We start from the raw sequence: 27389 nt of genomic DNA on the forward strand, positions 1-27389 counted from the left end.
AATATTCCATCTTTAGAATTGACAAATGCATGTGTGCTTTTGCTGCAATAATTATGTGAACAGTTTCCGTGTCTGCCTAGATCTACTAGATGACTGATTTTCAAAGGTATGTGAATTGGTACTTATTCAGTCGGTGTATTTGTTAGGTTCTGACCTTTAAATAACTCATTTCATTTAATAGTCTGACATTGCTATAAGATATGCACTGCGATATTATTGTTCATTGTAGCCATTTATTCAACTGAAAGTTATCATCTTAATCATATGAATAAAAAGATAGAAATTAAATGCTCTCAAAATTGGAAGAATAACATATTGTGGCCTTATTTATTGCTTCTTAAAATTAGTAACTTGGTCAATCATCAAAAAAGGTGACAGCCTGTGGTGGAATGAGAAGGCCATGCCAAGGTGGCCACTGGCAAGCGAGTGGCAGTTACTCAGGAATGGCTTTGAAACCCACCTGGCAACGGAGCCTGCCTGGCAACAGGCTGTGATTGGTTGGGGCATAGACCGTCCCTTGACCAGATTGGCTGGTCTTGGCTATATAAGATGTTGTTCCAACTGTAATAAACGAGTCTGCGGGCTGCTCGCCTGAAGCCTGCTTTCACCCGACTCCCGGGGTCTGTGGGTCTGTGTGGTGACTCCGCGCCTCTTGCCCCCACCACACTCCTCCTCTCAGAAACGAATCCACTGCAACATTGTTGAGAAATCAACAGCAACATCTGGCACGCCAACGTGACTGAGAGAAAGCATGTCGGACTTGGCGAGGTCCCCCCTGGATTTCAGCAAGAAAGCTCCTCGGTGTTTTGTGTGCTTTTCGGTTCTGTGAGGGTGAGCGCAGAACCCCCTCCTACACCCCTTTTCTTGTCCTTGTCCTCGGTCTAAGTGACCCCAGGTTAGGCACACACCACCCAGAAGCGTACGTTGCTTCTCGGCTCCTCCTTTTACTTTCGGTTCGCCCGGTGAATTCACATAAGGGACTGATCATCCCAGAATTCGGAACCAAGTCATCTTCCCTCACTCGAGAGAGCTGACACTCCAGAGACACCGTGTGGGCATACGGGCTTGACCTAACGAATCAAGGAAGCCCCCACTATGCACAGGACATACTTAAGATCTGATACACCACTGTCTGTTTGTCTAACGTAGGGAAACCTCCTGAAAAATGCCATCAACAGCTGAGGTGCTAGGAATTTGCTTTGTTATGGCAGCAGTGCTGTACGTGTCTTTCCTTTGGCTAGAGTTGGCGTGCCGTGCCGCTCTTGAGCGCTCAGACATGGGAAAGATAACCCCCCTCTCAGAATCCTGTGCAGATTATCAAAGATAGTGAAATGTGAGTGATAAGAGCCTGACACTCCTGGTCCCTGTCTCACAGACAATAGTTGATGACTTAGGGAGAGAGAGCTCCCACAGTAAAAAAAAAAACAATGTAGCAAACAAGGTAACAAACAAGGTAGCAATGCCTAGTCAGTCACCCCCCACATACCCGTGGGATGAACTAAGAGGACCTATAGACAATAACTCATTCGAGGTCATCCCATCTGCACCCAGTGAGGATCTCCACATTTGTAGCAGTACTCGGGCACCCCAGGCTCTCAGGGCAGCAGCTGGACCTCATCCCACCTGCACATTTGCTGTTAAATGTAGGAGTGGATGCAGAATTCAGGCCCTGGGTTCCAACGCCCACAAATGACCTCACTATGCTAAAAAAGGCTTCTCAAGAGTCAGGTCCTGACTCTCCCTACTTTGAACAAGTGCTCTAACAATGGGCAGCAAACCTTCAAACTCATTTTGACTGGGTTGCCCTGCTCAAAGCATGTTTGTTGAGACCACAGTTTTTACAGTGGAAAGCCTCCTATCAGAAAGAGGCTGAAACTGTGGCAAGGAATAATGCTGCCTATGGAATAACAGTAACCTTTGATATGCTTAGAAGCCGTGGCACCTACATATATCCTCAAGAACAGGCCCGCATTGGAGTAGTTGCCTATTTTGATCAGGTCAGAGATTTGGCAATTAAAGCCTTAAAAAATATAAATCCTCCTGATTATAGTCAGCTCTTTAGAAATCTAGTTCAAGGCCCAGGCGAATGGTTCCCCGATTTCCTTGCCAGAGTCTTAGAGGCAGTAGAGAAAAGACTACTGCCTGGCCCTGATCAAAACAATTTGGTCAAACAATTAGCTTGGGAAGGTGCTACCAAAGAGGCAAAAGCAGCAATCGCCCCAGTCCGTAATGAAGACATTTCTAAATGGATAGTAGCCACAAAGGAGGTAAACCCTGCTGATACACCCATACAGGCCCTGACTGCAGCCATTAACAAATTGAGCACAAAGAAGTCTAATGACCCTCCAGTTTGTTGGGGATGCCAGGAAATAGGACACCTAAGGCGAAGCTGCCCAAACGCTGCAAAATGGGGCAAGCCCAAAACACCATGTCCCAGATATAAAAAAGGCTTTCATTGGGCAAAAGATTGCAAGACCAAACCTTTAAACTCCCAGTGGGGTGGCCCTCAGCCCAGCAAGTAAAAGGGAGTCCCATCACCTTTAACTGGTCGATGCCTATCTTCAATCTGAGGCTGAAATTGACCCTATATTTAGATGACATTGCCTTTGTGGGTTTAATTGATACGGGAGCAGATGTTACTGTCTTAAAAGCTAGGGACGCAAGGAAAATACAACATTGGAAGACAGCACCCAGACCTGACCTCCAAGGTGTTGGAGGATTAAAATTGGCTGATCAGGTCATCACACATGTAACTTGGCGAGATGCCAATGGAGATACAGGAACCATCTTTCCACTAATTGCTAAGGTTTCCATGACATTATGGGGGAAGAGATGTGCTGTCACAAATGCGAACGGTCCTTACTACGGATCACAAATCTCCACAAGCCCATATTTTACACCAAAAATTTCTTATGTCAGCAAGCAGCATAAAATTGCTTTTCCCAGAGCTAACAATGAGCCAATGCCAACACCTAGTGCACTCTTGCAAGAATTGTGCACCCCTCACCCCGATAGGCCCACTGCAACAAGCAGGAGTGAACCCGCGAGATCTTGCTCCTAATAAGCTATAGCAAGTGTACGTCACCCACATTAACTCCTTTGGTAAACTTAAGTTTGTCCATGTGGTGGTAGATACTTATTTAAAGGCTGTATTTGCAACAGCCCAATCCGGAGAAAAAGCTAGTAATGTGATAAAAGGGGTTAAATCAGCCATGCTGGTCCGTGGTGTCCCCTGGACCATAAAGACTGATAATGGGTCAGCGTATACATCACAGGAATTTAATTCCTTCCTGAAATCTTGGAACATACAGTCTGCCACAGTATTCCATACAACCCACAGGGACAGGCAATCATTGGAAGAACTCATAGGACGATTAAAGATCTCTTACAAAGACAAAGAAACAATCATATGCACTCAGACCCACAGCTTGCTTTGACTGAGGTCCTTTTCACTATCAATTTTCTTACTTTTGATTCCCAAGGGATAAGCCTAGCTTATAAACACTGGGGATCCTTTCCATCCCAGACCCCAGCCATTGTGGTTAGGTGGAAAGACCCCCTGTCAGGAGAATGGAAAGGACCACACCCTCCGGTAACCAAAGGTCAAGGATATGCTTGTGTCTTTCCAGAGAATGCGGAACAGCCCATTTAGGTACCAGCCAGAAACATCAAGCCTGCAACTGGCAGCCAACCAGAACCAGCTGAACAAGACCGAGACTCCGCCTTGTTAGCAGACGCATCTGCCCTATCATCCTACCCTGAGAAACTGTCCATAGCCATGCCTGTTACTGTTTTATACCCCACTAGCTCTGGTCAGCCACTCAATGGCCCACAGACTGTGTGCTGTCATGCCATTCCTGATAACCATTATTCCTCATTCCTACCCCTATGTGAGCAAGCAATCCTGTGGTCTCTTGATTTGAGCGCTGGTTAGTCAATGATGGGTAAGATCCCCTGGGGGACAACGTAAGACAGGCACAGCTGCGTATGGAGACCACATGGAAACGGGGTCAACAATGGTATGGCCAAGAATCATGCCTCCTGTTGCTCAAAAACAAACGAAAAGGGGGAAATGTGGTGGAATGAGAAGGCCATGCCAAGGTGGCCACTGGCAAGCGAGTGGCAGTTACTCAGGAATGGCTTTGAAACCCACCTGGCCACGGAGCCTGCCTGCCAACAGGCTGTGATTGGTTGGGCATAGACCGCCCCTTGACCAGATTGGCTGGTCTTGGCTATATAAGATGTTGTTCCAACTGTAATAACTGAGTCTGCGGGCTGCTGGCTTCAAGCCTGCTTTCACCCGACTCCCGGGGTCTGTGTGGTGACTCTGCGCCTCTTGCCCCCACCATGCTGCTCCTCTCAGAAACGAATCCACTGCAACATTGTTGAGAAATCAACGGCAACAACAGCCCACACTTATTAATAAACTGTCAGTGTACTAAGTTAACCACTGTTAACTAGATCCTAAGAGATGCATTATTGAATATAGTAGACTTATACTAAATCCTTAAATATATTTAAAAACATATTCAAGTATACATTGCCTCTATGTGGCATACATTGATGGAACATGTTTTTCTCTTACATTTCAACCACCATGAGTTGTATAGAGCTTTATATGACAGTAACTATATTTTATTTATTTTATGGAAAAATATTTGTATTGCCTGATCAAATTTTATATATAGGCTTTAAAAATTCAGCTGATTTATCAGGATACAGAAATATCAAGAAATATGATTTTTTGTTTATTTTCTTAACCTAGAAATCTTTTATTTAATGTATTCAAATTCATGCATTTCATGTATACAAATTTAGAAACAGTGATTTTTCCCATCCTACTCTCCCTCCGGCCCACACTCTCACCCTTGTTCCACCTCCATATCCTTTTCCCATTCTCATTTTTTTACACAGATCTATTTTCAGTTAACTTTGTACTCATAACATTAATGCTACACTAACTAGAGTCCAAAAATAGTATGAAAAAAAACAAACAAAACACTGTTCCACTCAGTTGACACAAAGGCTGTTCAAGATCATCACATCTCAAAGTGTCAATTTCACTTCTACAGATTAGATATTCTATTAGTAACCACAGATCAGGAAGGATGTATGATATTTGTCTTTCTGGGACTGGCTTATATCACTAAGTATAATGGTAACCAGTTGCATACATTTTATTGCAAATGAAGGGATGCCATTTTTTAATTGCTATGTAGTATTCTATAGTGTGCAAGTACTATAATTTCTTTACTGAGTCTTCATTTTATGGACATCTGGGTTGATTCCAACCCTTAGCTATTGTGAATTGAGCTGCAATGAGCATGGATTTATCAATAACACACTCATATACTGATTTCATTTCCTTTGGATAAATTCCTAGGATTGGGATAACTGGGTCACATTGCAGGTCTATATTCAGATTTCTGAGGCATTTCCATACTGTCTTCCACAATGTCTATATGGTTTACATTCCTACTAAACAAATTATTAGGGTACTCTTTCCCCACATCCTCACCAGCATTCTTGTTTGTTGATTTCTGTATGAAAGCCATGCTAATTTGGGAAAAGTAAAAATCTCACTATGATTTTGATTTGTGTTTCCCTGATGGCTGGAGGTTCTGATCATTTATTAAAGAGTCTGTTGGCCATATGAATATAAAACTATTTATAGATTATGGAAATCAATCATTTAGCAATTGCATAGTTTGAAAATATTTTTCCCATTATGTCATTTGCCTCTTCATTTTATTGAATGTTTCTTCTGCAGTGCAGAAGCTTCTCAATTTGATGTAATCCCATTTGTCAAATTTGTCTCTGATTGCCTGTGCTTCTGGGGTCTTTTCCAATTCTTTCCCTATGCCAATGTCTTGCAGGATTCCCCAATGTTCTCTAGAATTTTTATGATATCAGGTCATGGATTCAGGTCTTTTATGAATTTTGAGTGGATTTTTGTGTAAGGTGTAAGGTACGGGTCTTTCTTCATACTTCTGCATTCAGAGGGTCAGTTTTCCCAGCATTTTTTTGTTGAAGAAATTGTCTTTGTTCCAGGGATTGATTTTAGGTAATGTGGCAAAGAGAAGTTGATATGAATGCATGGATTGTTTTCTGGAGTTTCTATTTTGTTCCAATGGTCTAGCTGTCTGTTTTTTACCAGTACCAGGTTGTCTTGATTGTAACTAGCCTGCAGTATGTCTTAAAATCTGTTATTATGATCCCTCTGGTTATTTTTATTTTATAAAGTTGCTTTAGCTATTTGGGTCACTTGTTTTTCCATAAGACCATTAGCATCATTTTTCCTAGATCTAAGAAGAATGTCTTGTACTTTGATTGTAATCGCATTGAATCTGCAAATTGCTTTCTGTAATATGGACACCTTGATTATATCGAGTCTTCCAAACCATGAACATGGAAGAGTTTTAGATTTTCTGGTGTCTTCTTCTATTTCCTTCTTTAATGTCTTATAATTTTCATTGTTAGGTCTTTAGCATCCTTGGTTAAATTTATCCCAAATTATTGAATTTTTTACAGCCATTGTGAATTGAATTGATTTTAGATGTTTTTTCTCAGCCATGGCATTGTCTGTTTATAAAAGGTTATTGATTGAGGGGTTTAATTTCATATTTTACCAACTCTTTAAAGAGTCCCAATGGTCTCTTAGTGGAGTCTTAGTGGAGACTTCCTCCTTCCCAATTTGTATCCATTTGATTTCTTTTTTCTTGTCTAATGGCTCTAGCTAAATGATGAGAGTGAGCATCCTTTTCTGGTTCCAGGTTTCACAGGCCAGTATTTTGTTGAGGATTTTTACATCTATGTTAATCAGGGAAATTGGTCTCTAATTCTCTTTCTCCATTGTGTCCTTTTCTGGTTTAGGGATTTAAGGTGATGCTGGCTTCATAGAAGGAATTTGGGAGGATTGTCTCCTTTTCAATTTTTTCAAATAGCTTGAGCAATATTGAAATTACTTCTTTTTGGTTAGTTGGGCCAATGGTGTATCACTGTTATTTTTTTAAAAAATAGCTTTAATATCACTTATCTTTTGTGTTTTTTTTTTTTTGTTTGTTTCAGTTTTGTTTAATTCCTCTTTAATTTTAATTACCTCTTTTATCCTACTAATTTTGGGCTTGGTTTGTTGTTGTTTCTTCAGGTCCTTGAAATGCATTCATAGCTCATTTATTTGGTGCTTTTCCATAATAATCACACAAAGGATCTGTGCAGACCTCAGTGTGAGTGCAGACACCTTTGCAATAACTCACCTCAAGCAAGCAGAGAGGTCTGAGTGTTTAAAGCCACTCACAGTGATTTCTCAGAGACCCAGCTACAACCCATGCCCTTTCATATAGTCACACTATTCTCACAGTCTCACCACACAAGGCTCCCACAGTTATGTGGTGCCAATGATCTATTCCAGCCCACTAGTCTGTCCTATCCATAGAGAGGCATAGATGTTCTTAGAGTCAGCTGCCTACGGGTCATCTGCCTAGGTAGTTTGAACCCCAGAGCCTGTAATGTCTTCAGACTCCAGTGACTCCTCACTGTCCTATGTGGGTGCCAAGCCCCTGCCAATCCTCTGAGGCACCAGGGCGTGTCATCTCATCTGGATGTTGGGTGCATGGACACAACCTGGGGTAGCTGTCACATATGTCCAAAATGGTGCCTGTCCTCATTCATGCTGTTGCCAGGTGCTGCTGTTGAGGGGAATGGGACTGAGAAGCTTGGCCCTCTTTTCCTCTAGGTTGGCAGGTACTGTCTCCCCCACAGGGTTTCAGGCTGGACTCATGCCAGGCTCTCCCAGCAGCTATATCCTCAGAGGGACCAGCTGGTACAATCTGGGCTCACCTCAGTCTCCAAAGCTGGTGCTGAGGCTCAAGGCTGCTGGGGTTGTGCGTTGTGTCCCCGCACATACTGTGTGTCCAAATCCTCAATGTGTTCCACAGTGTCCTTCTTTCTACTGTTTAATTTCCACAGACGTTTTCTCCTTAACTCTTCCCTAAGATTGCACTCTCTCCACTGTTTTTTTTTTTTTTAAGTATCTTCCACTAACCAGGAGCAGTAAGCTCCCTGCCTATTCTGTCATCTTTCTCAAGTTCCAACCTTACTATATTAATAAATTTATTTTTTCTAATGTTAAAAGGGACATCATTTTACAAGACTTAACCAACTATTATATTTTTAAATTTAAAGGGACAAGAATGACCTAATAAATTTTGAAGTAGGAAATTTTCTGAGAATTACACAGTATCAGAAACAATGATCAGGATCCATATATTGGTTAAGTAATTAAAGTAGCAGGGTATTATTTCAAAGATAGAAAAATTTACAATTGTATCAAAATAAAAAATCTGGAGGTGTACCCATAAATGCAGGGTTACTGCTAGGAAACAAAGTGACATTGCAATGCAATGAGGAAATAAGGGTATTTTCATGATGTGCTAGATCAATTGGGTAATTGTAAAGAAACATTTTACAATCATTTTTCAGGGTAAGGTAGTAAACCAGAAACATTAAACATTGGCCATTTACTAAATAATTGATACACTGAACAGTAGGATTAAGAGGTTTGGGTCATCAAAATACAGCAGTACACTGAAAAACATGCAAAGAAAGAAAGAAAACACAAAATATATATCTGGAGAATGTGTGTATGTATGTGTATACAAGAATACTCCAAAAAGTCAAATGAAAATAAATTTACTTTGGTGCGTTAAGTTTTTGGAAATTGTTGCTTTAACAGCTTTCAAAAATTCATGGAAATCTGTCTTATAAAATTACACAGAGATTTCAGAAAATTTTCCAACTAAATTTATCTTTCCCAATTTCATTTTAATTAACTTATTGAGCTCCCCTGTATAGCAGCTACAAAGCAGTAAAAAATGGAAGTTAGCACAATAAATGGCAAATAAAAATTGGAATAGGTATTTCATAGAAAATGATCTTGAATATTTGACATATATAGAACAAGATGATTAAAATTATTAATCAATAGAAAAATTTAAATTAAAACTACATTATTTCAGGAATAAATAAATATCAATAACAACAAATTCATTGAAAATGTAGAGAAGTGGAGACTCCCAAGTGATATAAGTGTGAGTGTGGATTGAATGGTAAAACGACTTTGGCTTGTCTATTTACGCTGAACAGAACTCCAGGATGCCATAATTTTACTCTGAAATCTATACACAACAGAGATACTTCTGTATCTTCTCTAAAAATATGTATAATTATTTTTCATTGTGGAGTCTTTCATTGTAGCTTAAAAGCAGGAACAAAAAAATTCTACAGATTTTAGAATAATTGAATAAATTAGAGTTTCTTCTTTCTTTTCTTCATGCACATGGGCCCATAGAATTTATTGTCTTTCCATAGGATTAGAATTAAATGAATAAAATTTTCCTGAATAAATAATTAGATACATATTTTAACCTAAAAGCTATATTTGATGCTTCTCAGAGTTGACAGTTCCAATTATAAATACAAATTTTCTCTTGAAGAAATTATATTTTAAGTTTTATTTTATACTCCATAACTCAATGCAGTTTCTAAGGTTTATATTATTATCCCATTACAAGGCAAGATTTGCAGCATCCTTGTAAGAAGTTGTAAATGATGAAGTTGTGACCCAGTGACTTGAGCGGACATGGTGACAACTGCAGTCAGAGCCATGTGATTCCCTAATCTTGTAGTTTTTAACAAGCTGCTACTGGCAAAGGGAACCTCTAATATAGAGTGAGGATTTTATCAGTTCTTTTGAAACTTCCCTTTGTGTGGGAAGTTAACCACAGTTCCAATTATAAATACAAATTTTCTCTTGAAGAAAGCATGGGGAAGAAACCAATTACTACTACACTACAATACATGGATAAATCTCACAAATGTGAAGAAACAAAAATACCTTGGGACCTGGTTAACCATCATGGTCAATTCAGTAGATTTCCTGCCTTCTCATCAGGGACAAATATCTGGTTATAACCCTAGAATGTTCCAGAGTATTAATATAAAATGGAGAAAATTTCCAGATACACCATCCTCTACTATGACCAGGATTAGACCTTCAAGTATATTATTCCATCTTAATAGCAACATTTTAGTACTATTTTATGAAAGCCCAATACACAATGAATGAATATATACAGATCATAAGTGTAAGATAAGTAGATTTCTACAAACATACATTGTAATCAGCATGTACATAAAGAAATGGAGTACTGGGGCCAGCGCTGTGGCACCACAGGCTATAGCCCTGGCCTGAAGCAACAGTATCTCATATGGATGCCGGTTCTAGTCCTGGCTGCTCCTCTTCCAATCCAGCTCTCTGCTATGGCCTGGAAAAGCCCTAGAAGATGGCCCAAGTCCTTGGGCCCCTGCACCCACGTGGGAGCTCCTGGCTCTAGGGTTCGGAACGGCACAGCTCTGGCCATTGCAGCCATCTGGGGAGTAAACCAGCAGATGGAAGACCTCTCTCTATCTCTACCTCTCTCTGTAACTTTGTCTTTCAAATAAATAAAATAAATCTTTAAAAAAAATTAAAAATCAATAAAAAAGAAATGGAGTACTATCACAATTATAGAAGTGACCATGTACTGCTTATCACTCAATGCTAATAAAGATAATCTACTCTGCGATCTAAAACTTTAATTATTTTACCTATTTTTAAACTTTCCATAATTTAGATGAAATGGGATACTCTCCCATCTCTGTTTTAATCTCTTTTCCAGCCTTCCTTCCTTCCTATTTATTTATTTATTTATTCATTTATTTATTTATTTTTGTTTCTTCACGTTTGTGAGATTTATCCACGTATTTTAGTGTATTAGTAATTGGTTTATTCTCCATGCTTTCTTCAAGAGAAAATTTGTATTTATAATTGGAACTGCCAACTCTGAGAAGCATCAAATATAGCTTTTAGGTTAAAATATGTATCTAATTATGTATCTATTGAGAAAGATTTTATTCATTTAATTCTAATCCTATGTGAAAGACCATAATTTCCACAGGCCCATGTGCATGAAGAAAAGAAAGAAGAAAAATTTCCTGTACTTTCCTCTGAAATGAAAAAAAAAAAAAAAGCTAATAGCGAAGTTCCTATAAAACAAGTTACAAAGTTGATTATGGTGGTTATTAGTCAAAGTCTGATGACATATAACATGATATTGGTATCAAATTATTGAAAATTCATTGGTGAATAATGGACAAGGACCCATTTCTATGAACCAGAAGTATCAAAAGTCCAGTAAGTTATTTCAGCTCCAGGCCAAAGAGGCAATCATTTAACCAGAATAGCAGGGTTGTATATAACTATGAAAAAAACCACACCAGTCATAAGAGATGAAGGAGAAATAGAAAATTATATATGCTGTGTAAGAACTTGTGGTATATTTAGAATCAGGAAAATGGCAGGAAAATAACTTCAAGAATCAACCCTACACTGAGAAGCTGGTGCCCTGGACGAAACTGTTGCCCAGTCTGGGTAGGGGTTGCAGCTACAGCGTGACTGGATGAAAAGAACTGAGAAAGACAGTTGGGCAAGCTTAGATGCATTCTTTCTTTACCCACCCCCTCCCCCACACACACCTCTAAGGACTTTAAAGTTAAACCTATTGGGATTCATTTGTTAATTGGGATGCCTTTGCCAGTGGGAATTAACCAGTTCTTGCTCAATCTAGAGCATCCCCATTCCCTTATTAGGATCTCCTTCTTTTTAGAGTTTTCAAATATCTCTGTCAGTTTCAGAACACTGTGATTCATCCAAAACAAAATAAAGTTTTCTTTGAGTCTACCACTTGCTGTTCCATATCTTAAAATCAAACACATAAAAGACGATTCTGAGTGTTAGTTGGTAAAAAATATTATTGCTAATGAATAAACATCTTGTTTTGTGAATCCCTGGGGAATATTTAAACAGCTTGAAAGGAGAGAAGCCTACAGAGTCTCAACACTAAATTAAACACATAGGCATGATGTGGTTACAAAAAGTCACTGAAAAACTTTGATAGAAAAACTCAGGTGCTTCTAAAAGAATTCCAGCTGTTGCAATGTCAATACATCAGCATTCATGGTGACAAGCTAGGAACTAACTGAAAAGAAAAAATCACATAGAGATTCAGAAAATGTTCAATTATATCCCCTTTCCTATTTTCCTTCAGGGTATAGGCAACTCCTCCTGCACAGTCATATAGAAAAAAGGACAAATGGATGTCTATGGATAATATTTTCCTTTTAGGCTTATTCATAGCAGCAATTCTTGCAGTGAAGATTTTTTTTTCATATAATATCATTGGATTCTTCTGTAAAATCTAATAATTCAAGAATGATTTTCTGGGGCCAGTGCTATGGCATATCAAGTAAAGCCACCACCTGCAGTGCCGGCATCTATATGGGTGCCAGTTCAAGTCCCAGCTGCTCCCTTTCAGATCCAGCTATGGCCTGGGAAAGCAGTAGAAGATGGCCCAAGTCCTTGGGCCCCTGCACCCGCGTGGGAGACCCAGAAGAAGCTCCTGGCTCCTGGCTTCGGATTGGTGCAGCTCCAGCCACTGTGGAAGTACTTCTTGCCTTCTCACTTGTGCCTTAAGTAGTACTAAAACAGTGTCCTTTTAGATCTCTGACTTCCTTTATTTTTTCTGCCTTTTCACTGAGATAGAGATCTTTCAGTGAAAGGAACTGGTGGGGTGCTATGGAGCTAGCCACCTTCAATTTAAAAGATAATTTTCTTCTACCTTTTAAATTTGATTTTCAAATATAGAGTAGAATGATCCAAGAAGGGAAATTATTAAGTGTGTTAGCTAGGTATTTTGAAATATATAAGCAAATCATAGTGCTAGTATACTTTTATTTTTCCATAAAATCTATTGTCTAAAACATGAAAATCATTAAGTACCTGTGGTATATACTGTGTACCAGGTAGAGATGTAGATCAGAAAGTATACCATGCAGCCAGCACCATGGTGTAGCCCGTAAATATACAGCCTGCAGTACAACAACCCATACGGATGTGGGTTCAAGCCCAGCTGTTCTACTGCCAATCCAGAACCCTGCTAATGTGCCTGGGAAAGCAGCAGAAGATGGCTCAAATCCTTGGGCCCACGCACCCACATGGGATACCTGGAAGAATCTCCTGGTTCTTGGAGGTGTATTGGCCCAGCCTCCGCTGTTACAGCCATTTTGGGAGTGAAATACCTGATGGAAGACTCTCTCTCTCTCTCTCTCTCTCTCTGCCTCTGCCTCTCTGTAACCCTTCCTTTTAAATAAATAAATACATCTTTTTTAAAAAAAGAGAAAGAAAGTATATCACAATAAAACATCTTTTTGGGCAAACATTTGAAATTTAATTGATGTACAAAGTTGCTGTATGTTTCCATTATACACATGTAACCAAGTGGCTTACATGACTCTATATTCAACAAAGCCTATAAAATTTAATATTAATTGCCGGCGCCGCAGCTCACTAGGCTAATCCTCCCCCTGTGGTGCCGGCTCCCCAGGTTCTAGTCACAGTTGGGGCGCCAGGTACTAGTCCCGGTTGCTCCTCTTCCAGTCCAGCTCTCTGCTGTGGCCCGGGAGTGCCATGGAGGATAGCCCAGGTCCTTGGGCCCTGCACCCGCTTGGGAGACCAGGAGGAAGAACCTGGCTCCTGGCTTCGGATTGGCACAGTGCGCTGGCCACAACGCACTGGCGTTAGCGTCCACTTGGGGGGTGAACCAACAGAAAAAGGAAGACCTTTCTCTCTGTCTCACTGTCTAACTCTGTCTGTCAAAATAAAAAAATAAAAAATTAATATTAATTTTTATTTCCTCAGCCACAATGCATAAAATAATTTACTCACAGCCTCACTTCATACATTGTGCTGTTAAACCTAGTAGTTTACAGTTATACTTTTAACAGGACTACAAATTTGGAAGATCAGGAGAAACTGACAACTGCCTGTGAATTTATGCAGTTTCTAGTGTATCTAAGGTCACATAGTAGGTGTTTCCAAGACCTTGTGTTGAACGAGCAGCCTTTTCATGTCGATTTTGAACTTCTGTAGCTTCTTGTTCTTTCAGTCATTTCATAATGTCAGATTTCTTTTCTCTCCCTGCTAGCAACTTAAATGTGCTATATCTCATGCTTCCAAATATGATTTACTTTTTTCTATTCAGTCTGTCTCTTTTGAGGACAATTTTAAAGACACAGTAATTTTATGGAAAGGTTCAAAATGTTTTGGATGATAATCCCTCCCTAGGTGTTCAATTTAGATTCTTAAACAACTATCTATAAAATAGTTATAAGCACATATTCTTGATAAACCAGCAGGGAGCATATGTATATATTTCTGAATTGTAATGCAATAAGAAGTAGAATGGAAGGATTTAATAGTATTCTTCAAAATGTTTCACGGGCACTCTGCCAAAAAGCTAAGCAAATGGCTTTTTGTATCCTTTTCTACAGAGTCAATATTAGTAATTTTCATAAAAGCATCCAACACAGTCAAAAGAATCATGAATACATTTTTACCATGAACAGAATGAGCTTATGTGGAATATTGATTCTTCATGTCAAACACAGCTGGAGTGTTTCACCAGTAATTCCAGATCTGGCACTTAAAACAATCTCACCACTCTCCATATCTATTGAATGAGAATAAGTTTGGTTATTAGGTACCCTAAAAAGATGCCATCCAAATGTAAGGGCCATATAACTCCAAGGGAGATGGAGAGAGTGGTCTAGTCATGTTCTGAGATACCCTACTGAAGACAAATCAAAGCAGGCTTCCTACTGCAAAGCTTTGCTCTGAATAATAATTCACTTCTAAAAAGCCAGGTAATGGTTTTGTTCCCTTGGTCCCATTGCAGATGACTGTAGAGCACACCATTCTCTGTGATGGGATTAGGCATCTGTTACAAACAGATGGGCTACACCAAGAACACATAACAAGTAATAGCAAAGCAGAATGGGTATTCCCAATTTTCAGAGTTGATTTTGCTGGATGCTTCTCCTATGAATATGTTGCTCAACTTTGTGGGAGTTTACTGCACTTCAGAGAGTTGTCATGCTTCTGAACACAGTTTAGTGTTTCTTAATGCTGGAAATATATCATAATCTCCTGATTTCTGGTAAAAATCTTTCTTCAGTTCTTACATAGTTTTTGCTTATGTCTTATTCACTGACTAACTCACATCTTACAGTTTTGTTTCCATGAATGACTAACCTCTTAGATTTCTAAACATATCATTTTGTTGAAACTTATATATACTGTGGGACTGAGATATTCCTGTGCTATATTGTCTGGAATTATCAAGTCCTAACTTGGATATTTTTGTAATTTCATACCTTTATAATTATGACCCTAAAATAACACTTTCCAAACCTTTTAAGTAGGTGAAAAATGTGTACATAAATATCTCCATTAATTTAAAAAATAAGGATTTTAGGGTTAATCATCGAAAGTGACTTTGGAAATTTAAAGAATTAGAAAATTCTCTTTATACTTCTGTGTTAATAAAACACAGAAATGAGTTTGATAAAACCAAAAAAAGAAGTACATGAGTGAGCTTCTTTATCTTAGGTTATCTTGAAAAGGACAGTCTAAAGATTTTAAAGTACATGAGCTTGGAGAAAAAACTGTATTCACTTTGCTGTGGCCTTCAATGTTGGGGTCATCCATTATATCTGATAAAATACAACACTGTGACTAGCAATGGATTATCCTGACTCCTTCCACAGCATCTTTTCATTTCTTACTGAATATTTAGTGTCATTTAGAATCATACAAACACAAAATTTCCAAGTGGAAATGTAAATAGCATAGTTGTTAGGCAGGGTTATTTTCTGCAGACGTCAAATTCTAAATTCCCAGTAGCAGCTCAGTCTTTGAGTAGAAGCAGGTGAATAGTTACAATCAGGCTACCATAAGACAAGCTGACACTTTATTAGAAATGGGAAGTATTACATTGAATCCACAATTCCACACATATTTCATGTACCTATCTTAAAAATCTTTATCTTTTGTCATTTTCTTGATTTTGTATAAAAAACTACATCTAATTGAGTATAGTTAGACTTTTGTATTTTGTTTTAGAAGAAAATCAGAAAAGAAAGTAATTGTGATATATGTAGTTACAGAGAACTATTTGCATTTTATTATTTGTAACAAAAATTAAGTGCTAAATATGAATTTATTTAATACATTGTTTATGATAGCAAATGAATGTGTTTTTAAATTTAACATATTAATGAATGGCTTTATTGATGGCTTGTTACATTAATTGTTACTGTTTAGAAGTAAATTAAAATAATGTTTATGAGGGCATAGATCAAAAGTAAAGAAATAGCTTCTGCAGATTTAAGCCCTTAAAGAATAAATGATACTATAAAATGTATTTTATGCCAAACTCCATTCAAGGCATTTCTTCACACATTAATTTTTTTTTTCTACATCACAGTTCTATGGCGTAGGTGGTAATATTATTACCCTTCATTATAGATACGGATTTAAGGGAACAGAGTTACCCAAAGCTATCTGATAGTAAAGTGGTTAGGATGAAGTTTGACTTAAGGCAGCTTGATCCATATTTTATTCTACGATATTTTCCAATCTTTTGTCTTTTGTTGATGAGTGATACTTGAAAGCAACTGTTACAGGTTGAATGAAGTCCCTCCACAAACATATGTTGACATCGAAGTGTAACATTTGAGTAGGGTAGGCTTTTAATCCAATGTCACCAGTACCCTTAGAAGAACACAAGAGGTAACACAGACATAGAAACTCAGAACAAGAAACAAATGCACACGTCACCACAAATGAAGCAATTGGTGTGAGGTATCTACAGGCCAAGGGTATTTTGGTAAATACCACTACCTAGAAGAAGGAAGAAAGAAAGCTCCCGTGAACATATCCCTGCCAACTCCTTGACTTTGTAGTTTTAGATTCCAGAATGGAGAGAAAATACTTTCAAATTGTTGCATTTCACTTTGTGGGATTTTGTTACTGCAGTCACAGGAAACAAGTACACATACTGCCTATGTTGATATGCAAAAACTAAGGGATGAAAATGTGATAAAGAGAGGCAAGTAAAACCTTAAGAAAGTTATATGTTAAATATGGGCAAAGATATAAAGACTTTGAGGCTTTCAGGAAAAGTGTTTCTTGCTCTGATATCATCTAGAGGATTAAGATATAATTAATTTTTAGAAATGAATATAAGCAGTTTCTGGAAATTTCACACTAAACTCTTTCAGATGTCTCATACATTATATATATGAATACATGAATATAATTTAAAATGGAATTAGCACATATTCTTTTTGATTAGTGCTCACACTCATGGCTCAGTATATGGCTCTATGCAGCCAGAACTTCATTATCAATTTGACACTGCATTGACGCTGTAATTTTATATTGCTATAATTACTCCAAAGTGTTTCTGAGTTTCTGTTGGTAAGAAGTATGTATTATTTGTTTATTTGTTTTTTGCTTTGTTGTATAATAACTTCATGTAAATCTGTGTGCACTTTAGCACAGAGGGAGACATTACCAGCTAGGATTCTAATGGATGATTCAGGTATCTTAGACTTCTTCATATTTGCCAACACAAACTCTGTACTATTACTGTGAATGTGTCTATCCTCTTGTATAACATTTAGTGTTTGTCTTCTAAGGCTTAGAATGAGGTAAGGAAGTCTTTTAACAAATGAGTAGACTATCTAGTGAATTGGATAAGCTGTTTGCATTGCCTACTTGATTACCTCAGACCATAAATACACACAGAAAAAGTCATCATATTAATAATTTAAAAAGATAAAAACAGACATATTTATCAAATCCTGCCAGATATACTTCTCTGTTAGATACCTGGGATCTCAGACTAATGTACAAGTCTCCCAGTATGGCCCTAAACAGCCAAGGCAGATGATGGGCACATTAAATAGGATTGTTGGATGTCCAAGTCTCAGTGATTACTGAGTGATTACTACAGTGATTACATACTCCTAGATGTTGTCTGAGTCCTGCTAGGTCACAACTGGGAGCAATGGGTTATGGGTCCCTATGTGTTGTTGCTTATAAGTCCCAAGTCTTGAAGAAGGACAATGAAAGTGATGTGCCTGCATTATGTTTGCTCTACCACCTTGCAAGTTAATTATCTTGTTCATAAATGACCTGGGCAACTTTTCTCAGTGAATCTATATCATGCCTGGTGTTTTTTCATTATGATAGCCTCCATTGTGATCAACTACACTAATCAAAACTGTATTGACTGCGGACCCTGCTAGAACCATTTTACAGGAGAATTCTCTATGCATTTTGAACAGTTAATCAACCAAACTTTTTCTAGGGTCAGCATTTGTAGATGTCCACTACATCTTGCATGGTTCTTTTCTGCATAACTTAGAGAAAATTAGAAATGAACTCTGAGATCAATGCTTGTATGGTTATAAAGGAGACCCAGATTATCTCCTTTCCCTGTGACACAATGTGAAGAGAAATACGCAGACACAGAATCACCTGCTTCACCTCTGAGGTGGAGTTAGATGCTAATTTATGAGGGCCACTTAGCTGCTTTCCACAGATAATGAAAGACTGAAGGAACGTTTGGGGCTTTGAAATGAGTTGACAGCCATCTTACTAAAGATAACTCCATTTTGTGGAGTTACATTTAATACCATGGCATTCTATAGAATGTGTCTTTACCAAAATTATTACATTGTTTCTTCTTATTCCATACCGGAAACCTAGTCTAAATATCTTACTCTGTAAAACTATGTGGAGCTAGCAGTCTATAGATTAAAGGTGTGTTGGAATTATGGATACATGTAGATTTGCAATTGTTTACCTATACTGTACCTTACAGATATATACCATATACCAACTAAAAAACTTTGCCATGACACATAAAAACAACATATATTTAACAAAGGTGCAGTAGATTATCTTCCATGCTTCACCATGTATACATAGTAAATATACATATAAAGCTTGTGCAAAGCAAAGCAGGTTTTGTGTCATACAAACTGATCCAGAACTTCTCAATAAAAATTTGTGTGAAATCATAATCTTTGCTGATATCTTAGTATACATAAGAGAATATAAGTTATGCTCTAGTGATAACTTTAGATATTTAAAATTTTAGAATATGTTTTATGTAGATTTATTTAAAATTATATAGGATTTATATAGATTTTTGCATTTCAGGAAAGTAGTTTTATCATGACTAGTCAATTATGCTACAAGTCTGTCTTCTGATTGATTTGCACTCCTCAGTTATGTATAGTTCTAGCTCCTGATATTGTTGGATTTGCAACTTGCTTTAAATACTATCCTAAAAACTTACTATTTAGGTGAGTTATCCTCACTTTGTGTTTTGGCAGCCTACAGAAATACCAATGAAACTTTTTATACATATACTAAAAAATAAAATTTAAAAAGTGAAGAAAAACACTTCAAACTAACAATTGGTACTATCTTCTTTAAGCAATCAAATTTTAGAATCATTCTACTTTAAGATTATTAATAGTTTACGAATTTCTATCTTTGTAAATGGTGCTAATATATATATTTTCAGAAATCTCAGTATGTAGTTTCAAATTATCAATTTTTCCATTTTCTAGAATAGATGCAAGTGTTTGCTTATTTGAAAACTTTGTTATGCTGAATGTATTTTCTCTAATTAAATTTATTTTCCAAAAGATTAAAAACATCACCTATTGACAAAAGTAGATGCAGAAATTAGCAATAAGCATTGACAAGTGTGTTAATACCAGTAGACAAAAGTGAAATGAAAAATGAAAATAGTGTGAGATACTATTTCACACTCCAGAATAGTTAAAAATAAAATTTGTGGCATTACCAAATGTTAGCAAGGATTTTAAGCAATAGGAAGTTGTATATATTGTTGATGGGAACACGAAATAATAAAATCATCTTAGAGAGCATTTTAAATTTTTATTAAGCAGTTAAACATGAATCTGGCCAATGAGTCTGCAATTTTGCAATGAGAAATAAAACATATGTCAATAAGGATGTTTTGTCAGTCCTATTCATAATAGAAAAAGAAATATCCAACAAAAAGAGATTGTGTAAATACACATTTTGGGTTATTTATATAATATTAAAAATAAACTGATATAGAGGAATAACACAGATTAATCTCAATACTTTTCTGTTGAGTGAAAGAAGTCTAACAAAATAATGTATCCTATCCAACTCCAGTTTTTAATATACAGGATATAAACAGTAGCAATTAATCCATGTGAGAGGAAAAAATAACCTGATTACCTTTTGGGGTAGAAGTTATGAGAATTTAATGAAATGGTTTAAGGTGATGAAAATGGTGTAAATGTTTTATAGGATGATAGCTGCCACGGTTTGTAGAATTGCCAAATTTCATCAATGTGAATGCTTAGGATCTGGGCAGTAAATTATAGGAAAATTACAACTTAGTTAAAAAATTAAAATATCTGAGTAAACTTCTTTCATATCCTTGTGTTAATTCTGTAGTAGAGCTCAGAGCATATTTTAAAAACTGCAGGATAGATAGATAAAACTAATTATTTCCTTGGATTCTGAGCTGCAAAGGGGTGATTTAGTAAAAAAGATAAATTGCAAATATAGATGTTGGTTATATGCACTTATCCAGATGAGCACCATCTACTTCAAGAGCTTGGTATGTTAGGCTATTATCCTGGAGACTGTGTAATTTTTTCATTCATAAAGCAAACCAAGGGCTCAAGTGCCACTTTACCCAGTTAATCTGTACCTTATGACTTGCTTCCTTGATTTTGCTATTCAGAATTTTAATATTTTTTCCAGTATGCCCAAAATACTTAGCTCAAAGAGGCTTCTTGAGTGAAGCTAGCATTTATTTATCATTTATCTCTATCTAACTATCCACTATATCATTTATCCATTTATGTCTCCTTCATTCTTCATTTCAGTTACAACAGGAAGAAAATAAAAGGTTGGCGTAATTGTAGAAATGTCCACAGAGACTTAAAAGAATTTATGCAATATTTTGCTCTGGCACATTATTTCCCAGGCAAGCAAGAGCATCAATACAGCCAGAAACAGCTCCCAAATGTGACCAGTGAGGCACGTTAGATCTTAAATAACAATTGTGCCCTGCTGTTGGAAATCCTCCGAAATGTGACCAGCGGGGAACATTAGATCTTAAATAACAACCATGCCTCCCCATTTAGAGAATAAATCAGTGTTTAAAAGAAACCTGTCCATGCAAATATGCTGTGATTAGAATTAAGTGAAATTAAGTGTAGTGTGCTCAGATGAATTTTTTTGCAATTTTTACAAAACTGCAATCGTTGGTGCAATCAGACTAAAAGTTCTTTCTTGAGACATCATGCATGCAAGAAACATTCAAGCCAATAGCTACCCTAATGGTTTATATTTCTTTAGTACTTACTGCTTTGCACTACAAATGTTATGCAGGTTAGTTATATTGAATTAAAGACTCACTTGCATATAATAATTGATTGTTTGTTGTTCAACCTAAACTAAATGAAGAAATTTTTTCCAGGGCTACACAGCTTAAATCTATGCATTTATATTGTACATGCAATTTTCATAGCAATGTCTTCAATTTATATGGGTTACCTCTTCTAAGGAGCTCAAACTTCTAATATGTGATAATCAGTATTATCTGTTTTCAGTGCAGTGCTGATGAGCATATAAAAAATAGACTAAATGATCTCAAATCAATGAGGGGATAACTAGAGCCCCTTCCCAAATAGCTAACTTGGGGATGAATCATTGCTTATGTTCTGGACATTAGATATAATAGTAGGGTAATCATATAAATTTGCATTTGCAAGCTGTAAAAGACTCTTGGGTTAGTTGTGCCAAAGTTCTCATATAAATCTAAGTGTCCATGAATTCCAAAGAACCATGGACTCTACTCAATTAAAACACACTGAAGATGAGCTTTGTTGAAGAAAGAGAAATTAGAATTTTTGGAGACAATTTACATTGCATTTTTTAATGTCTTATATTTGATGCCTGAGGAAAGATAGAGTCAACATTTCAACCATAAAACTCACACAATCAAAACTTAGCTTTGGGGCAGGCATTGCAGCACAAATGCATTAAGCTGCTGTTTGCAATGCCTGCGTTCCATTCTGGAGTTCCTGGGATCAAGTCCTGCCCCTACTTTGATCCAGCTTTCTGCTGATGCACTTCTTGTGAAGAATTGGGTGATGGCTCAAGTACTTGGGTGGCTACCACATGGGAGACTTGGATAGAGTTGTTGGCTCCTGACTTTGACCAGTCCCAGCCTGGTTGTTGCTAAACATTTTTTCGCAAGAAGTTGCAAGTATAAATTCACTAAGTAATGGTAAATAAAAATGGATTACGTGAACATCAAGGAACAAGATGAACCTTCAAGAAATATTCTGGAGAATCTAGACGTACCACCTGCCAAACACAGATAAGTAGTTCATTGTAAGTAAAGTAGTAAAGTTAATTATATAAAAAAGTAAGCGTTTTATTGTAAACAAATAAATGTGCTTTTAGAAATGTCTATGATTTCTTTGAATCAACAAAAAAACTCATTTAGTTGTACTTAAAAGAGATTTTTCAGAAATTCAGAGGGAATTTCAAAACCCAATTTCATAAAGTGAAAATACATCAGAATGAAAACTTGCCCTAACCACAAAAGCATCCAAATCATATAAAGAAAACAATAAGGGGCCAGCATTGTAGTTCACTTCGTTAATCCTCCGCCTGCAGCGTGAATATCTCATATGGCCGCCGGGTTCTAATCCCGGTTGCTCCTCTTCCAGTCTAGCTCTCTGCTGTGGCCTGGGAGGGCAGTGGAGGATGGCCAGGTGCTTGGGTCCCTGCACCCGCAAGGGAGACCGGGAAGAAGCACCTGGCTCCTGGCTTCAGATCAGCACAGCGCCAGCCATGGTGGCCATTTGGGGAGTGAACCAGCGGAAGGAAGACCCTCTCTGTCTCTCTCTCTCACTGTCTATAACGCTACCTGTCAAATAAATAAAATATAAAAAAAAAGAAAACAACAAAATTAAAGAAAAAAAACAAAATAATAATCAAAAAGCCTTTTTTTTTAGCGGAGAATTTTAAAATTGGGGCAGGCATTTGACTCAGCAGTTAAGATGTCACTTGGAGTGCCTGCATCCCATATCAGAGTGCTAAAATTTGAACCTAGGCTTTGGTCTCAATTCCAATTTCCTTCTAATGCACATTCTCTGAGAACCATCAAGTGATGTCTAAGTACTTGGGTCCCTACCACCCATGTCAGTTTTGGCTCCTGGCTTCTAACTACTCCAGCTGTAAGGATCCTGACTTCCACCTGGTCCATTCTTGGCTGTTGTGGGCCACTGGCGAGTGAAGCAATGGATGGGAGTCTCTCTCTCTCTCTCCCTCTCTCCCTCTCCCTTTCTTCCTCTTTCCCTCTCTCCATTCTCTGTATTTAAATAAAATAAAAATGTTTTAATTAATACAGGAAATTTGCATGTTCACTGCCTTATATATTCACAAAATTTTTGACCAGTACTATTTTTCTAATAGTTAAACCTGTTTCACATTGTATTAGATAGATATCAATATGAATCTTACTGTCCACCTGATTATTGAGAATATCCTTCTGAGACCCAGCTCCCTATGACTATCAGCATTTCTCTTCCCCTGAGCTCCTTGTTCCTGATCTTCCAATATTGCTTCTTCTATATCCCCAATCAAAAGATCAAACGACTTTCTCCTGCCCAAAAGTCATATATACTTAAATATCAAACAAAATTTTCGTAGAATTTTTGGATGCTTATGATTACTGCTTGCAGAACTGCCTAACACAACACTTTCTTTCAACACTGATTTTCTGGGTAATAGGGATTCCAATTTTTAATTTGAGTATGTGCTGTATTTAGTTGACTAGTATTATGGTCAGATCAGGGGTACACTAGGATAGCAGGGAGGGAGGGTGGGAGGAGAGGAATGTCAATATAGTCTTAGGAGTGAGGGAGGGAGGAATGAAGGAAGGCAATAACATTATAATTTTAAAATTGTATCTATGAACTATATTGAATCTAGTCTGTTTGTATTGATAACATATTATCAAGAAGAAATAAAGTATCAGATATTTAAAAAAAAAGAGAAGAAGAAAATAGCACGTATACAGAACCTTGGTGGTGTACCTTGTAACTCACCTACTTGTGTTTATCACTCTCAGTTGAATACTCTTATATACTCCAGAAATTTCCAGCATCTTCAGGTATGGTAAAAATGGATTTGCAGTCTGCATTCTCTATAGAATTCTCTACTTTCCTATATCCTATTTGAACAATCAGCTTCATCTGTTAAGTGAGAGCACCATTTCCAAATCCTTTTCACAACTTACATAGTCAAAAGAGTCCCTCTCTGTTTTATTCAACTTCCTTGATTGGTTAAGTCTGAAGTTCAGCAACATGCCCTTAATTTCTGTGGGAAGGTTCTGCCATCCTGCAACCAATGAATTCTAAAACATTCAGAAATGTGGCTGGTTCCTAAATCTACAGTTACCATCTAACATATGGGATATTTACATCTTAAAAGAGCATCTAGTATATTCACAATTTCGTAATTCTGAGGAGGTTCTGTTACATAATATCATAAATGCAATGGGCTGATGTCATATGATAGTGAACTGTAAGATGATCAAGATCTCCATAACTCTCCATGACGCATAAAGGCAAGCTAACAAATTCCTAAAGTAAGAAAGTAAAGGAGGATTACTCTTCTATCCAATCAAAACTAAACTGTTTTTGATTCTTCCTTCCTATCAGAGTCAAAAACAGAAAACATTTGCCAAAGACTTGCCTATCAAGTGTCAGGATTCAGAATTTTATCTGTTATATTAGCTGATCACATTTGCTCTGGTGGAACTATGATCTGGTTAGGCTTCTCATTTTCTAGTATAGTCTGCCATTTTCCCTGCTTTTATAAATTTAACAAAGTCTAGTAGATATGATGGGGCTTAGTAAAACTGTATGCTTCAAATTTTTGTTGATGGAACCAATATTTTCAATTTTTCTCAAAATATCACATTTACCTTTAATTTACTATATTTGAGTGACAAAGATGCAGGGTAAAAGCTATTTAATTTCATGTACTGTATGAGCTTTAATCTTCAGATGAGGAAATTGATTAATCGTCACTCTACAGATTAAATATATATATATATATTTCATATACATATAAATTCTATATACATCTAGATTTCATATATATATGAAAGTTGTATATATATATATATGTATTATGAACCATTGTAGCTATTTACAGAATGAGTTCATGGATGGGGCAAAATAGTTTTGACTTAATTTTCCATTTATCCTCTGGCTCCAGAAACTCCCACTATAATTAGAATCTTGCATTGGACTTTTGTATCTCTGTTACTATTAGATCAAAACTATTTTTATTATTTTATGATTTTATTTTTATATTAATTTTAATTAATTTTATTATATTCAGTAATTTACACATACAAATCTAAGAGCACATTCTCTTCCTCCTTGCCTCCCTCCTACCCTTCTTCCTAATACCATTCTTTCTTTTATTTATAGTTTTTGAAATAACATATTTTAAATTCACATTAAAGTAAAAAGTCTTAATACTTCATTGAATAAGAAGTTTAAGAAGTAAAAAGCAAAACAGGTATCAAGTATAGCTATCTTTCTTTCCTCATTGCCTAGTAGTTCCAATAAAATTATGTTAGTTTCTGCTATGTAAAATTAAAATGTTTATTCACCTTATACTTGCAATGAAATTAGAGCATCTTTCTTTCATCAACAGAAAGAAAAGTGATGATAAAGATCTAGATTTCTGAGCATTCTTGCATCTGGAAAATGGGCGAGGGACAGCAGCAACTGATGTAAGTCTCTGCTTGTCAGCATGAAGTTTGCTATTACTTTTGTAATTGAGTAACTTTCTAACTCACTGCCTGCTATGTTGCCCCTAGTAACATCATGGTCTATAGCCATCACCCTAAATTGCTGTAATTTCCACAATTCTCTGTTGTCTATTATGGTAATTACATACAATTTACCACTGACTTTCAAATAATGGCAACTGGCCTTTCTCATTGTGGAATGCCGCACATAATTCTATAGCAGTATCTCTCACTTCCTCCAGAGAACAGCCATCAGCTAGCTTTACAAAGTGTCAGTGCCCCTTCAACAATGCATATTTTAATAATCTGGGCAAATGATTGTACTGTGAGTCTTCCTGGAGAAAAGTCAGTAAGGATAATCTCAGGTGCAACAGAGTAAATTCATGGGAACATCCAAACTACTTGATACCTTCTGAACCCTTCTTCAAAACAATGCAAAAATCTTCTTGTGTCTCAATCAAATTTATAATAGGCATTTGATGTATCAATTTCTCAAGGAAGAACACAAATTGAAGCCAAGTGTCATTGTCAGTAAAGAAAGTACAGGTCATAAGAAAATGTCTTGTTATGGGTAAAATTATGTAAGTACAATTATGTCCTGCACTTTCCTAAAATACACAAAATGCAAGTCCTGTGCATGTTTCCTTCATTACTTCCAGGACACATAAGCCAGTTGCTGTGATTCCTTTGTCATAAAGATTTTATTCTTAGGGGGCAGCATTGTGACACATCAGGTTAAACTACCATTTTAGGTGCTGGGATTCCATATTGGAGTGCTGGGTTGAGTCTGGTTACTCCACTTCCAAACCAGCTCCCTGGTAAAGTGTCTGATAAGTCAGGGGACCTCCCAAGTACTTGGACCCCTGGACGATGAACCCAAGTGCAGTGGACCCAAGTACTTGGGTCCTTGCCACCCATGTTGAAGACCAGGATGGAGTTCCAGACTCCTGGCCTCTGTGTGCCCTAGTTCTGGGTGTTGTGGCCATTTGAGAAGCAAAAGAGCAGATTCAATCTCTCTCTCTCTCTCTCCCCTCTTCCCTTTCTCATTCAAATGAATGAATGAATGAATGAATAAATCTTTAAAGCATTATTGGATGATTTAACATGTATCACAATAATTGTGTTCTCCATAATATTATATGTAGAATATCCTTTTCTGAATTGTACTTGATTAGATTTTTGCCAAGTAATTTTTAAAATAATCTCTAGCTATGTCAATTGGTGTTTATGCCATTGTGTCTACCAGGAAAGAGAAAAATTTGTTCTTGAACTCTCATTACAATGAAATTTAATTTTAAATTTGAACAGTTAGCAATTGAAAGAACCTAAAAACCAAAAGTAATATCAAATTAATATAATTTTAAAACACAATTAGAATATATTTGCCATATCAAATTAAGATCAAGAGCAAGATATTCTGTTTTTATAAAAAGTATAACTCATATATTTTCTACGTGTTTTTTTAAATGAAAGATAATAGCATAGAAGAAATTATACATAGTGATCATATGTAAATAA

Source organism: Oryctolagus cuniculus, chromosome 6 (genome assembly GCF_051225735.1).
Source record: "Oryctolagus cuniculus isolate XC-2025 breed Fujian yellow rabbit chromosome 6, ASM5122573v1, whole genome shotgun sequence".
Lineage (NCBI taxonomy): Eukaryota > Metazoa > Chordata > Mammalia > Lagomorpha > Leporidae > Oryctolagus > Oryctolagus cuniculus.